Genomic DNA, 17152 nt, shown 5'->3' on the forward strand with positions numbered 1-17152 from the left:
TTCTCTTTTTTTTCCTCCCTCTTCTCCTCTCTTTCTATTTCTCTCTCCTGATCTTGCTCTCTCCATTTTATTTTCTGCTTTTCTTAGGTGGTTTCTGATTATGAATTGAATTGCCTTAATGAAAAGTGTTTTTCTAAATTTTTATTTCTTCATCTGTCAGTTTGGGTAATTCATGGTTTTCAGTAAATATCTCCAGTTAGCTAGGTTGTTGAATTTAATGATATAAACAGATTTATAATATTATTTTATTACCCTTTTAATGTCTGTAGTCCTTTTAGTATGTTTAGTGATATTCCCTTTTTAATTAGTGCTCTAGGCAATATGTATATCTTTCTTTCTTAGTCTGGTTAGTATCTACAATTTTTATTATTTTTTCCCCAAAAACCCCATATCTTAACTTTATTATCTATTGTTATCTGTTTCCTATTTCTTGATTTATGATCTTATTTTTATTATTTACCTTCTATTATTTTAGGTTTAATTTGCTCTTTTACTAGTGCTCTTACGGTACAAGCTTAGGTCATTAATTTTTAAATCTTTTTTCTAGCAGTTATTTATATTTATAAAATTCTAAGCATTGCTTTGGATACATACCACAAAATTTGATACTTGGATATCCATTATTGATATATATGGTAGGTGTTCAGCTCACAATATTCACTATTTTTTCTTGTGATTTCTTCTTTGACCCATGGATTATTAATACATGTTCCAAAATTGAGGGAATACAATTCCAAAATTGAGGGAATCTCTCCATACTATTTGGTATGGGTTGAGATATGTTCCCACCCGAAAAAAAAGATATGCTGATGTCCTAACCCCCAGTACCTCAGAATGTGACCTTATTTGGAAGCAGAATCAATGTAGATGTAATTAGTTAAGATAAGGTCATATTGGAGTCGGGTGAACCCTTAATCCTATACGACTGGTGTCCATATAAGAAGGCAGCCATGTGAAGATAGGCACAGGGAAACAGTCATGTGAAGGCAGAGAATCAGAGTGATGCATGAACAGGCCAAAGAATGTCAAAGATTGCTGACAAACCACCAGAAGCTAAGAAAATGCAAGGAAGGATTCCACTACAGGTTTTAGAGCGATATTGGCTCTGGTGACACATTGGTTTCAGACTTCTTGCCTCCAGAACTGAAACAATAAATTTCTATTGTTTTAAACTCCCCAGTTTGTGGTACTTTGTTATGGCAGGCCTAGGAAACTAATACACTATTACTGTATGGTTTCAATTCTTTTAAATTTGTTGAGGATTTGGTCTTATGGCTCAGCATACCTTCTACCTTGGTAAATGTTCCCTGTACTTGTACATATATGCTGCACTTGTTGGTATAGCATTCTTATTTTGGGGAGAGGGGTAACAAATTACTCTATTTGAAGGAATGGTACTAAGGAAAGAACTTGTAGATGTTTCGGTACAACTTATAGAAAAGGTAAAGGTAACCCAAACATGCATGCACTGCCTTGGTGACCAGGGAAGTCACCCTTGTGGCTGTGGGAAGCCAGCCTAAGGCTTAGCTCTCATTATCACTGTTTCCCAGGGTGTGCTTGTCAAAGAGATACCCTGCCATGCCAGATTTGGGGGCCCCCATCTTGCGTAAGTTGGTTACATGGTCACGCAATTCTTTGATGGATTTCACCTGCTCGTTCAGGTAAAGAGTCTCAATGAAGTCACACAAATGGGGGTCATTTTTGTCAGTGGCCAATTTGTGCAGTTCCAGTAGTGACTGATTCACACTTTTTTCCAAGTGTAGCGCACATTCCATTGCATTCAGCCCATTCTCCCAGTCATCACGGTCTGGTTTCTTGATATCCTGAAGGAAGATTCGGCCACCCCAGTGGTTCTGCAGCTTCATCAGTTTCTCAGCATGTTCCCTTTCCTCATGAGACTGGTGAAGAAAGTATTTGGCAAAGTTCTTCAAAGCCACATCATCACGGTCAAAATAGTATGACATGGATAGTAGACGTAGGAGGCGTAGAGCTCCAGGTTGATCTGGCGGCTGATGGCAGCCTCCGAGTGTTGGTGCTAGTTCTGGCACACCTGCGAGGGGGATGCAGTTGTAATGGCCGGCGGCTGAGGAGAGGCAGTCGGAGGGCGCTGTGAGGTGGTGGCGAGGGCTGGCTCTGAGTGGCCGGCCGGAGCAGGGGACCAGCGCGGGGTTCCGTCCAAGCAGTGTTGAAGCAGGAAACCTCGGTGTCTCTCCGCGATGACTGTGGCCGGTATAGCATTTTTTAAATGTCAGCTAGATCAAGTTGATGGTTTTCAAATCTCTTGTATCTTCACTGATTTTATTTTTACGTTTTTTATCAGGTACTGGGAGAGGTATGTTTATTCTCTATGAGTGCTGATTTTTCTATTTTAGTCTGTCAATTTTTACTTAATATAGCTTTTTACATCCACTTTAATATGATTCATATTCAATTTTTATAACTTTCCTTAACTGTTTACTGTCACTCTGTGCCTTTTTTATTAAATTGTTTCTACTCAACACCATAGAGTTTAATCTTGCTTTTAAATCTAGTCTGATAATCTCTGCCTTTTGATTCTAGTGTTGGACCATTTATTAACTGAATCAGTACAGTACAGTACAGGTGTTTACTTTGTCTTTACTGCAGACCCAATTTTCTGTCATATATAATTTCTCTACAGTCTGATGAACTTCTTTTATCAGTTATTATATTGTATGTCCATTTGGGACAAATTCTCTCAGCTTTCCCTGCTGAGAAAGTTTTTATTTCATATTCATAGATTGCAAAGATATTCTTCTTTGTTTTATTCCAGCAGGTATATAAAGTTTTTACACTTATGTCCATGATCATCCTGAAATGAAATTTTGTGTGTGGAGTAAGATAGCATCCAAGTTCATTTTTTCCCCATAATCATATCCAGTTGTCCCAGTATCATTTGTTGATAAGACAGACTTTCTTTTCCCCATTAAATTGTAGAAATATATTTGTGGAAAGTCAAATGACCATATAAGCTTAGGTCTCATTCTGAATTCCCTATTTTATTCCGTTTATTGATTCATCTATCCATATATCAATACCATTCTGTCTTAGTTAATGAAGCTTCTTTGTAAGTCTTGATATCTGGTACTAAATGCCACACAATATCACTATCCTTTTGAAAACTAATACTAGCTCTTCTGTAGCATAAATTGTAGAATCAGACTGTCAGTTTCTTCAGTATCATAGCAATGTTCTCTCAATTAATGAACATAAATAATCCCTCCGTTTATTTAACCATTCTTTAATATTCCTTATCTATGTCATGGGGTTTTCAGTCATGAGCTCTTGGAAAATTTCATTAAATTTATTCCTAACTCTTTAATATTTTCATGCCACTTTAATGATATTTCAGAATTAAAATTCTCAATATTTTGTTGCTAGTATATGTTAATGCAATTGCTTTTTTATATTTTAACTTATGTGAGTTAGAGTTCTAATATTTTTATTAATAGATTCCTGTAGATTTTTTCTAACATATAATCATACTCTCTGAAAATAACAATAGTTTTACTTCTTATCCAATATTTATGTATTTATTTACTCTTTTGTCTTATTGATTGGTTAAGACCTACTTCTAATGTTGATTAGAAGTAATGAAGCAGACATCCCTGACTTTTCCCTATTTTAGGTGGAAACTTCAATATCATAACAGTAAGCTTGATGTTAGCTATAGATCTTTGCTAGAAGCATTTTAGCAGACTGAGGGAGTTCCCTCCTACTTACAGTGTGCTGAAATTAGTTATTATGATTTAGTGTTGAATTTCTTTAAAAAAATTCTTTTCTATATCTATTGAGATCATTATTTTTGCTTCTTATTTTTTAAATAGATTTGTGGTGATTTAGATGGATTTTAGAATTTTAAACCAACCTCACATTCCTGAGATAAACCCACTTTGTTATAATCTATTTTCCTTTTTCTTAAATATTGATGGATTCAATTCATAATGTTTTCTTAAGGAATTTTGATGCTATGCTCCTGAGTAGTTTTGAACTATAAATTAATTTTCTTATAATGCCCTTGTCAGGCTTTTGTATCAAGATCACATTGTCTCATACAATCAGTTGTGACATGTTCTTATTTCTGTTATTTTCTAAAAATGTTTGTGCGAGATTGGTGTTATTTCTTCCTTAAATGTTTGATGGTATTCACCAGTAAAATTGTCTGGGTGTGTAATTAACTATCATTATTGTGCAAACTTCATACCAGGGAGGGAAAGTGTAGCTTCATGCATCGGGACCCTGTCTTTTCCAAGGGGGTTTCTCAGATGACTGCCTTCTGTTTTGGAGCTCTGATGAATCTGGCACAATCTAGCCACCACAGGGAGAATAGAAGTGCACATTGGGATGGTAGAATGCCATTGATCTTATCTCCTGCTCTACACAGTGAGCAGACAAAAAAATCTCAGCTCTCAGCTTCCCCCTTGGGAAGGAAAGAGTTGATCCATGCATCCAGCAATCCATCCTCTCCAGGGCTGCACAAAGGAATGGCATCTGTACTGTATAGCACAGGGAACTATATTCAATATCCTGTCATAAACCATAATGGAAAAGAATATAAAGGAGAGAGTGTCTGTATGTGTGTAACTGACTCACTTTGCCATACAGCAGAGATTGGCACAACATTGTATATCAACTATACTTCAATTAAAGAAAAATAAAAATAAAAAAAAAGAAATAGCATCTGTTTCACCAGTTCTGAAGTTCTGATGGGCCAGTGGCAGCTCATGTGTGGATGCCATTGTTTCTCTCCCATGATCAACACAGTTTTAATGGATAAAAAAAATCCCAGTTTTCAGCTTGCCCCTGAGAAGGAAAAGAGTTGATCTGTATGTCCAGTGCCCCCATTTTTCCAGGGCTGACCAAAGAACTAACATCGATCTCACTAGTCTTGAAGCTCTGATAGATCTAGCACAGTCTAGCCACCTGGTGAAGAATGGAGGTAGCAGCTTGGGCTGGTAGATGCCATAGCTACCCCTACCTCCTGGGCTCAGCATGGAGGGAGTGGACAAAAGCCACAGATGCCTGCTTTTCCCTGGGGAGGGAAAGAGTTGGTAGAGGTCCCCAAAATCTCTGGCCGGGCTGATTGGCAGGGGTCTTCTTCTGTATGAGGCAAGTCAGTGAAGACTGAAAGAGGTGTCTGCTTTGTCAAATGCATAGACACCAACACAGAAAACCTATGAAAATGAGTAATCAGATAAAGATGTTCCAAACAAAGGAAACAGAGAAATCTCCAGAAACCAACCCTAATGAAACAGTTATGTGATTTTCCTTATAGAGAATTAGAAATAGCTCTTATAAAGATGGACAATGAGGTAGTGGGTAAATCACTTTTTAATTCTAGTATAAAAGTTAAAGACAAAAGTATTTTTAAAAACTATACCTAAAAATGTGTTAAAGGATACACAATATGAATACCTGTAAATTGTGACGTGTATTCATATGACACCCACTCTGAAAGATTTAAAAAAAAAAAAAAACACGGTGAAAAGTTTCATTTAAATTCTTTCCAAACCCAAGGATCCTTAGGCAGTAAGCAAACTCTAGCAGCATTATCAAAATCCTCCACAAGTTTGCAAATGCTTGAATGTCAGGCTTGAGACGTAGAGTCTCTCCACGTTAGATGCTTTCTCTTGCGGGAAGTAAGAGGAAACCTAGAGGTTGTATGGTGCCTGTCATGGCAGGAGAAAGCTGACTTCTGGAGATAGTAAATTCTGACAATGATAACATGGACTGGAGAGGGGAGAAGTTAAAGTGTAGAGCATAGTTGAACTCTAGTTATCAGCTTAAAAAAAGACTGCTATAAGATATCATATTCTTATAAAATATAATAATATTATATAATTATATGTATTACATAACCCCAAAGTAACCAAAAAATACCTATAGAAATTATGCAAAAGAAAAAGAGAAAGGAATGAAAGTATATCAATTTAAAATATCAAAAAAACACAAAGCAAGACGAAGGGGAAAAGACAGACAAAAGAATTAAAAGACTAACAGAAAACAATGAATGGCAATAGTAAATACTTTCCTAAGAATAATAATTTAAATGTAAATAGATTAAATTCTCCAATTAGAAGACATAGAATGGCTGAAGGGATAAAAAGCTGGACTAACTATATGCTATCTACAAGAAAATCACTATTTTTTTAAATTGAAGTATAGTTGATTCACAGTATTGTGTTAGTTTCAGGTGTACAGCAAAGTGATTCAGTTCTATTCAGTTAAATACATATATGTATATTTCAGATTATTTTTCATTATAGGTTATTATGAGATACTGAATATAGTACCCTGTGAAAAAGGATGAAATATTGAAATATTGCCATCTGCAGCAACTTGGATGGACCTAGAAACTATCGTACTAAGAAAATCACTTTAGATTTAAGGACACATATAGGCAGAAAGTGTAGGGATGAAAAGAGATAATATTCCATGTCACTGGTAAACAGTAGAGAGCAGGGTTGGCTGATTTTATCAGGCAAAATAGATTTTAAATTACAAATTCTCACAAGAAACAAAGAAGGATATTATATAATGATAAAGGGTCAATCCACCAGGAAGATATTTGCAGTCAGTATCAGAGCATACACTGGTAGAACTGAAGGAAGAAATAGATAGCAATACAGTAAGAGTAAGAGATTTCAATACCACACTTTCAAGAAGGGACGGAATATCCAGACAGAAGATCCGTAAGCAAACAGAGGACTTCAATAACACTATAGAACAAATGTAACAAACTAAGTTTCTACAACTTTCCACTCAATACCACAATACACATTCTTCTCAACTGAGAATGGATCTTTCTCCAGGATAGATCACATGTTAGATCATGAAGCAAGTCTTAACAAATTTAAGATTAAAATCATACCAAGTATCATTTCTGATCACAGTGGAATGAAAATAGAAATCAGTAGCAGAAGGAAAACTGAAAAATTCACAAATATGTGGAAATTAAACCATACACTCTTGAACAACAATTGGGTCAAAAAAGAATCAGAGGAAACTAGTAAATACCTCGAGACAAAAATAAAAACACAACATACCAAAATATATGAAATTGAGAAAAAGAGTACTAAGAGGAAAGTTCATAGTTAGAAAAGTCTACATTATAAAAGAAGAAAGATCTCAAAAAATCTAACTTCATACCTCAAGGATTTAGAAAAAGAAAAAGCCCAAAGTTAGCAGAAGGAATTAAAAAAACAAAGACAGAAATAAACAAAGTAGAAAATGGAAAAACAATAGAAAAAGCCAGTGAAACTCAGAACTGTTTTTTGAAAAGATTTTTTAAAAAGCGAAAAAACCCTTGGATAGACTAAGAAAAAGAGAGAACAATCAGTATCAGAAATGAGAGACATTACAACTTATGCCACAGAAATACAAAGAATCATAAGGACACTACTATGGACAATTATATACCAACAAGCTGAATAGTCTAGAAAAGATGAGTAAATTCCTGGAAACATACAACCTACCAAGACTAAAACATGAAAAAAGTCTGAACAGACCTATATCTAATATGGAGATTGAATCAGTCATCAAAAACCTCCCAACAAAGAAAAGCGCAGAGTCAGATGGCTTCACTAGTGAATTCTTAGGAAAAAATACCAATCTTTCTCAAGCTTTTCCACAAAATTGAAGAGGAGGGAACACTTCCAGACTCATTTAATGAGTCCCTCACTACCCTGATACTAAAGCCAGACAAAGATCTACAAGAAAGTAGGTGAGAGAGAGAGAATCATAAAAATGTATTACCTTATCAAAAATAAATTGATTGTAAAAGAAAATTGGAGATAGTAAGACAGCAAGAAAGGGTCAAAACTTTCAAGTATTATTTTTATTATTGCTTTCCTTAAACATTTGTAATATATGTTTCTTATATAAGAAAGCCTTTCCTAGCCTCTCAAATCTAAGTATTTACTATATCTAATACAATTGAATTTTTGCATACGTTGTGAGGAAGGAATAAAAACTTATTTTCCCCATCTGGAAAATTGTTCTAGCATCGTCTATATCATCTATCTACCTATCTATCTATCTATCATCTATCTATCTATCTATCTATCTATATCTATCTATTTTTATTTTGATATGTATTTTACATAAATAATAGTGCATAAAACAATGCAAAGAATAATTATGAAGTATGTGTAATTTGTAACAACCAAAGTGAAAAAAATAGATCATTTTTAGTATCTCAGAAATCCCTCATGTGTCTATCCTTTCCCCCATTCTAAATATTTTGACTTTTATGATAATTATTACCTTGCTTTTCTTTATAATTTTACTACTTATATGAACATGTCTATAAATATATTATTTTTCCTTGATTTTGAGTGTGATGCAAAGTGAGCACACTACTGTATTACTTTCTTTTTTATTTATTGCTCAACATTGTGACGATCTAACATCATTAAATATAGCTATAGTTATTTCATTTGTTTTGCCGTATACTATTCTATTGTATGAATATCTCCAAGTTTGTTCATTCTACTATTGATAGACATTTGAAGTTTTTTCCAATTGAAAATCATTACAAACACTGCTGCTGCAAATATTTTTCATATCTACTAGCAAGCATGTACAAGATTCATTCTGCTTTATATACTTAGATGGGATATTGCTATATTACAAGTCAAGTGTTATTTAAATGAGTAGATAATGCTAATATTTTTTCCAACATAGTTGAACAACTTACAATCTACCAGTCATTCATGAGATTCTCCTTTGGTTCACAATTCTACCAACAATTGGTGTCATCAGAGGTTTTAGTAATTGCCAATCTGGTATGTGTGCAATAATGTTTCGTTGAGATTTTAATTTGAATTTGTCTGATTTACTAATGAAATTAAAGGTATGTTTACATGTTTAGTGGTAATTGGTATATCCTCTTTTGTAAAGTATAGTAAAATTTATGGCCCATTTTTAAAAACTGGTATTTGGAGATTTTCTTAATGGCTTCTTGTAATTTTTGTTTGTTGGTATGTATTATATACATATACTTAGTTAAATATACATGTTGCAAACATCCTCTCCTTACTTTCTTTTACCTTCTCACAGTTTTATTGTGTCTTTAGACGAAGAGAGATTAAGTTTAATGTAATTGAGTTTATCAGTATTTCCTTCATGCCTATGGCAGTTTTCATCTAGTTTAACACATCTTTCCCTCAAGATGAAATCATAAAAATATTGTCTTATGCATCTTCTAAAAATGTATAGTTTCCCCTTTCATGCATTAGTCATTTTTTCTGCCTGGAATTGATTTTTATAGCATTTGTAAAATTTGGGATATATTTTATATAGCATATAATTCAGCATTTTTAAAGTGTACACCTAAGTGGATTATAATATATTTACTATGTTGTATAGCCCTCACCACTGTCTAATTCCAGAACTTTCCACTACCCCATAATGAAACCATAGTCATTAGGAGTTAATGTCAATCACCCATCACTCCCATCCCCTGACAATCACTATTCTACTTTCAGTCTCTGTGGATTTGCCTATTCTGCACATTTCATATAAATGTTATCATAAAATGTGACATTGGAAAATTATAGACCTTCTAGATTCCCTTCTAGATCCCAGGAATATTTTGCAACTTTCCAAAGTTTTAGGGACGTTTCTCCTGTGTTAGTTGCTAGGGCTACCATAACAAAATATCACAGACTGTGTGGCTGAAACCACAGAAATTTATTTTCTCACAGTTCTAGAGACTTCAAGTCCTAGAGCAAGGTGTTGGCAGGTTTGATTTCTCCTAAGGCCTCTCTCACATGGCCTTTTCTCTGTGTGCACACATCTCCAAATATGGTCATATTCTAAGATTCTGGGGTTAGGGTTTCAACATATGAATTTTGAGGGGACACAATTCATTCCATAAAACCTCCCAAACTTTTTGGTTAGTCTATTGTTTTCCACAGCTGTTACACAACACCTATCATCTCAGGTGGCAGGAACCTAAGATTGTTTTAGCCTGCAAGGTTTGCAGGAAATGCTGCCCCCAATTTGTAAGCTGCTTTAACACTAAACCTGCAAGTTACTAACATAAAAACTAACGTTTGAGCCAGTTTTCCAGGGAGATACTAGACAGGTCAGAACAAATAATTAATTACAACTCTATGTGAATAAGGTCTGTTCTTTTGCCTTTGGTGCCAAGAAAGTGGTCCAGTGGTCTGTTATTTTCATGGCTACCATGGAGAAAGGGAGCTGGGTATGGGAATGGGGTAAGTTAAATGCCACAAAATTCTCAGTTCTTACTGAGAATCGTTCTTTTCTTTTTTTTCTTTTTTTGAGCAAGTACATTCTCCAGATTGTTGCAAGCCTTGGTAAGTTGCCAGAATCTAAAAAAAAGTTGATTCTGACAGTTTTTGCCTGTTTTTTCTTGCTTTTATGCATGGTAGAATTGGGGATCATTTATTCTGCCATTTTTGCTGATGTCAACCTGGAATTGATCTTTGCATATGAGATGCAGTAAAAGTCCTGTTTCATATGATTCATCAGTTGTCACCACATGACTTTTTGTAAAGTTCATCCTTTCTTGCTTTTCTTCAAGGCCATTTCTTACGTACATCAATTGTCCATACATAGGTTACTCAGTTTCTAGGATTTTTATTTTCATTCTGAGTGATTTATTTACCCATCCATGTCCAAATACCATGCTGTCTGATTATTTTACTTTAAAATAAGTACATTTTTAAGCTATTTTTAATTTATTTTTTTAGTGAAGTATAGTTGATTTACAATGTTGTGTTAGTTTCTGGTGTACGGTAAAGTGATTCAGTTTTATATATATATTCAATTTCATATATATATATATTCTTTTTCATATTCTTTTCCATTATGGTTTATTACAGGATATTGAATATAGTTCCCTGTGCTATATAGTAGGACCTTGTTTTTTGTCTATTTTATATATAGTAGACTGTATCTACTAATCCCAAACTCCTAATTTATCCTTCCCCCATCCCTTTTCCCCTTTGGTAACCTTAAGTTTATTTTCTATGTCTGTGAGTCTGTTTCTGTTTCATAAATAAGTTCATTTGTGTCATATTTTAGATTCCATCCACATATAAGTGGTATCATATGATATTTGTCTTTCTGACTTATTACTTCATTTAGTATAATAATTTCTAGGTCCATCCATGTTGCTGCAAATAGCATTATTTCATTCTTTTATGGCTAAGTAGTGTTCCATTGTATATATGTACCACATCTTCTTTACCCATTTATCTGTCAATGAACATTTAGGTTGCTTTCATGTTTGCCTGTTGTAAATAGTGTTGCTATGAACATAGGAGTGCATGTATCTTTTCGAATTATAGTTTTCTCCAGATATATGCCCAGGAGTGAGATTGCTGGATCATACGACAACTCTATTTTTAGTTTTTTGAGGAGTCTGCATACTGTTTTCCATAGTGGCTGCACCAATTTACATTCCCTCTAACAGTATAAGAGGGTTCCCTTTTCTCCACAGCCTCTCCAGCATTTGTTATTTGTAGACTGTTTAATGATGGCCATTCTGACCAGTGTGAGGTGTTACTTCATTGCAGGTTTGATTTGCATTTCTTTAATAATTAGCGATGTTGAGCATCTTTTCATGTGCATATTGGCCATCTGTGTGTCTTCTTTGGAGAAATGTCTATTTGGATCTTCTGTCCATTATATGATTGGGTTGTTTGGTTTTTTTGTTACTTACTTGTGCGAGCTGTTTTCATGTTTTGGAATTTAAGCCCTTGTCAGTCGCATTGTTTGCAAATACTTTATCCTGGTCTGTAGGTTGTCTTTTTGTTTTGTTGATGGTTTCCTTTGCTGTGAAAAAGCTTATAAGTTTGATTAGGTCCCATTTGTTTATTTTTGCTTTTATTTCTGTTGCCTTGGGAGACTGACCTAAGAAAACATTGGTACAATTTATGTCAGAGAATGTTTTTCCTGTGCTCTCTTCTAGGAATTTTATGTTATCATGTCTTATATTTAAGTCTTTAATCCATTTTGAGTTTATTTTTGTGTACAGTGTGAGGGAGTGTTCTAACTTCATTGACTTACATGTGGCTCTCCAGCTTTCCTAACACCATTTGCTGAAAAGACTGTCTTTTCTCTATTGTATATTCTTGCCTCCTTTGTTGAAGACTGACTGTAGGTTCGTGGGTTTATTTCTGGGCTCTCTCTTCTATTCCATTGATCCATATGTCTGTTTTTGTGCCAGTACCATTCTGTTTTGATTACTGTAGCTTTGTAGTATTGTCTGAAGTTTGGGAGGGTTATGGCTCCTACTTTGTTCTTTTTCCTCAGGGTTCATTGGCAGTTCTAGGTCTTTCATGGTACCATATAAGTTTTAGGGTTGTTTGTTCTAGTTCTGTGAAAAATGTCATGGGTATTTTGATAGGGACTGCATTAAATCTGTAGATTGCTTTTGGTAGTAATACCGTTTTGACAATATTAATTCTTCCAATCCAAAAGCATTGGATATCTTTCCATTTCTTTGAATCGTCTTCAGTTTCCTTCCTCAATGTTTTATAATTCTCAGCATATAAGTCTTTCACCTCCTTGGTCAGGTTTATTCCTAAGTATCTTTTTTTTTTTCCTGATAAGATTTTAAAAGGGATTTTTTTTTTTTTTACTTTTCCTTTCTGATATTTTATTTTTAGTGTAAAGAAACACAACAGATTTCTGTATTTTAATCTTGTATCCTGCTACCTTGCTGAATTTGTTTATCAGTTCTAGGAGTTTTGTGTAGAGTCTTTAGGGTTTTCTATATATTGTATAATGTTATCTGCATATAATGACAAGTTTATCTCTTCTCTTCCTATTTGGATACCTTTTATTTCTTTTTCTTGTCTGATTGCTGTGGCTAGGACTTCCAATACTATGTTGAGTAGAAGTGGTGAGAATGAGCATCCTTGTTTCCAGATTTTACTGTGAAGCCTTTCAGATTTTCACTGTTGAGTTTTATGTTGACTGTTGGTTTATCATAAATAGCTTTTATTATGCTGAGATATGTTCCCTCTATACCCACTTTGTTAAGAGTTTTTATCATGAATGGATGTCTAATTTTATCAAAGACTTTTTCTGCATCTATTGAAATGATTATGTGGTTTTTGTCTTTTCTTTTGTTGATGTGGTATATCACATTAATTGTTTTGCATATGTTGAACCATACTTGTGACCATGGGATGAATCCAACTTGATCGTGGTGTATGATCTTTTTTTATGTGTTGTTGCATTCAGTTTGCTAATATTTTGTTGAGAACTTTTGTATCTATATTCATCAAAGATATTGGCCTGTAGTTTTCTTTTTAGGTAGTGTCTTTGTCTGGTTTTGGTATCAGGGTGATGGTGGCTTCATAGAATGACTTTGGAAGTGTTCCCTCCTATTCAATCTTTAGGAGGAATTTGAGAAGGATCAGTATAAGTTCTTTGTATGTTTGGTAGAATTCCCCAGTGAAGCCATTTTGTTCTGGACTTTTGTTTGCAGGGAGTTTTTCTTATTACAGATTCTATTTCACTTCTAGTGATTGATCTGTTCAAATTATCTATTTCTTCTTGATTCACTTTTGGTGGGCTGTATGTCTCTAGAAACTTGTCCATTTCTTCTAGGTTGTCCAATGTTGGCATATAATTGTTCATAGTATTCTCTTATGGGTTTTTGTAATATTTCTGTGGTATCAGTTGTTATTTCTCCTCTTTCATTTCTTATTTTGTTTATTTGGGTCCTTTATCTTTTCTTCTTGGTGAGCCTGGACAGAGGTTTGTCAATTTTGTTTACCCTTTCAAAGAACTAGCTCTTGATTTTATTGATATTTTTCTATTTTTTTCTATTTTTTTAATCCCTATTTCATTTCTTTCCTCTCTGATCTTTATCATTTCTTTCCTTCTGGTGACTTTAGGTTTTGTTTGTTCTTTTTCTAATTTTTTGGGGTGGTAGGTTGTTTATTTGAGATTTTTCTTGTTTCTTTGAGGAAGGCCTGTATCACTGTGGACTTCCCTCTTAGGAATGCTATTGCTGCATCCCATAGATCTTGTATGGTTGTGTTTTCATTGTCATTTGTCTCAAGGTATTTTTTAATTTCCTCTTTGATTTCATCGTTGCCCCATTGGTTTTTTAGTAGCATGTTGTTTAGTCTCCATGTAATCATTGTTTTCTTGTTTCTCTTTCTGTGGTTGATTTCTATTTTCATGATATTGTGGTCAGAAAAGATGCTTAAATTGACTTCTGTCCTCTTAAATTTGTTGAGGTTTGTTTTGTATGTAGGCAGTCCTAGAGAATGTTCCATGTGCACTTGAAAAGAATGTGTATTCTATTTGTTTTTGGATGTGATGTACTAAAAATATCAATTAAGTCTAACTGTTCTATTGTATCACTTAGGATATCTGTTGCCTTCTTGATTTTTTGTCTGGAAGATCTGTCCATTGATGTGAGTGGGTTTTTAAAGTCTCCTACTATTTTTGTTTTCCTGTTAATTTCTCCCTTTATGTCTGTTAGTATTTGTTTTATGTATTTAGGTGCTACTATATTGGGTGCATATATGTTAATGAATATAATATCCTCTTCTTGTATTGATCCTTGTATCATTATGTAGTATCCTTCTTTATCTTTCTTTATGGCCTTTGTTTTAAAGTCTATTTTGTCTGGTATGTCTGTTGCTACCCTGATTTCTTCATAGTTTCTAGTTCCTTTTTTACAGTCATCTGCATTTCTATTGGTAGCTTTTCTTAATTCCTTCAGTATTTTTTTTTGTTTGTTTGTTTGTTTTTGTTTTTTTTTTGTTTGTTTGTTTGTTTTTTTTAACTTGGGGAGAAGTTTTACTTTTTACTGAGATACAATTAACCGTTTTAACTCGCACGATTCAATAGCATTTAGTACATTCACCATGTTGTGCAACCCTTACTTCTATGTGGTTCAAAAATATTTTTATCGCTTTAAAGGGAAGACCTACCCATGCTTTCTTCTACCTAACCCCTGGGCAGTCACCAGTCTGCTTTCTGTCTCTATAGATATATCTATTTGGATATTTCATATAAGTGTAGATTATACAGTATGTGACCATTTATGTCTGGCTTCTTTCACATAGCATAATTTTCAAGGTTTACCCATATTGTAGTATGTATCATTACCTCGTTTCTTTCTTCTTCCCATCTTTAATGAGGTATAATAGAGAAATAAAAATATATCTTTAAGATATACAACTTGATGTTCTGATATACATATTCAGTTTTGAAATCATTGCCACAATCAATCCAATTCACATATCCATCACCTCATATAATTACCATTTTCTTTTTTCTTTCTTTATGGTGAGAACACTTCAGATCTACCCTCTTAGCAAATTACAAGTACACAATACAGCATTGTTAACTATATGCACATTTCTAGATTTCCAGAAATTATTCACCTTGCATAACTGAAACTTTGTACCTCGTGATCAATACCTGCCAATTTTCCCATCCCCTCATCTACTGTCAACCACTGTTCTGCACCCCACATCTATGACTATTTCAGATTTCACATAAAAGTAGCATCATGAAGTGTTTGTAGCTGTCTTTCTGTATCTGGCTTATTTCACGTAGCATAATCTCTTTCAGGTTCATCCATGTTGTCACAAATAGCAGCATTTCCTTCATTTTAAAGGCTGAATAATATTCCATCGTATACAGGCATACCTTGGAGATACTGCAGGTTTGGTTCCAGACCACCAAAATAAAGCAAATATTGCAACAAAACAAGCCACATGAATTTTTTGGTTTACCCGTGCATATAAAACTTATGTGTATACTATATTATAGTGTGTTAATGTGCGATAGCATTGTGTCTAAAAAACCAATGTACATACCTTAATTTTAAAGTAATGCTAATTGGGAAAATGGCACCAATGGACTTACTCAATGCAGGATTGCCACAAACCTTCAATCTGTAGACAACGTAGTATCTGCAAAGCACAATAAAACGAGATATGCCTGTTTATATACCACACTCTATTTATCCATTCATGAATCTACAGACACTTCGGTTGATCCAATATCTTGGCTACTGTGAAAAGTAAACATGGAAGTGCATATGTCTCTTCACGATACCGATTTCATTTCCTTTTGCTGTATACCCAGAAGTGGGATTGCTGAGTCATAAGGTAGTTGTATTTTTAATGTTTTGAGGAACTTCAATACTGTTTTCCTTAGTGGCTGTATCAATTTACATACCCAACAAAAATGCACGAGGGTTCCCTTTTCTCCACATCCTCATCAACACTTGCTATCTTTTGTCTTTTTGATAATTGCCATTATAACAGGTGTGAGGTGACATCTCATTGTGGTTTTTTTTTTTTTTTTTTTTTTTTTTGTGTTAAACATATGTGATCTATTTTGATGAAGTACAATGCAAAATTGCACCTGTGGATTTCCAGGCATGGTTCTGCCTCAGGGACTTTGTAATTGCTATTCCTTCTTCCTAAACATCTTTACTGTAGATATTTATCTCTCTTGCTCCCTCACTTCCTTCAAGTTTTTACTCAAATCACATGTCTTAGTTAAGTCTCTCCTAACTACCCTGTCTAAGATTCTAACCTTCCCTAACATTCTCTACTCCCTTTTTTTTTTTTTTTTTTCACACACACACACTGTATTTTATTTTTACAAGAGATAAATAGACTGACACCAAGCATTGTACATGGATGACCACAACAAAAGCAACAATGATTGCAATTACCAAACATGAAACACACTCATACTATGTCATAATATTGACATTCAGTCCAGTAATCCTCCACTGTAACAGCTCCTTTACTTTGCAGTTAAAATTGATTTGTATATTCTTTGCCTCTGAGTCCTTGTGGGATTTTTTTTTTTTTAAATTCAGACAGAAAGTCACAAAAATTATACTCATCCTCATCAGTTCACTCAGTCCCATGTAATTAATTTTTTTTTTTTCTTTTTTTTTTCATCTTGATCTTTTGTTAGCACTTTTATGAGTTCATCAGTTTTTCATTAGAGTTCTGAAAATGCTTATTCATTCAGTTCAGCAGTACAGTCAGTTACCAGAAACCTGTACTTGTCAGAGTCTTTTCCATGAATTTCTTGAAGATGAAACCCTTTTATAGGAACATATTTGCAAAATCATCAGAGTACACCCAGAACTGTCTGTAAT

The 17152-nt window shown here is 34.1% G+C and overlaps 1 pseudogene across 1 annotated transcript; it reads right to left on the minus strand.

Moving 5' to 3' along the window:
* Positions 1 to 1402: 1402 nt before the first annotated feature.
* On the minus strand, positions 1403 to 4250 carry LOC118888353 (annotated as a pseudogene). The gene is made up of 2 exons (XR_005018285.1): positions 4223 to 4250; positions 1403 to 2220 (listed from the first exon to the last, which is right to left on the minus strand). The product of XR_005018285.1 is annotated as a ferritin heavy chain-like (transcript).
* Between the last annotated feature and the right edge of the window lie 12902 nt (positions 4251 to 17152).

The sequence above is a fragment of the Balaenoptera musculus genome, chromosome X (assembly GCF_009873245.2).
Source record: "Balaenoptera musculus isolate JJ_BM4_2016_0621 chromosome X, mBalMus1.pri.v3, whole genome shotgun sequence".
In the NCBI taxonomy this organism is placed as follows: domain Eukaryota; kingdom Metazoa; phylum Chordata; class Mammalia; order Artiodactyla; family Balaenopteridae; genus Balaenoptera; species Balaenoptera musculus.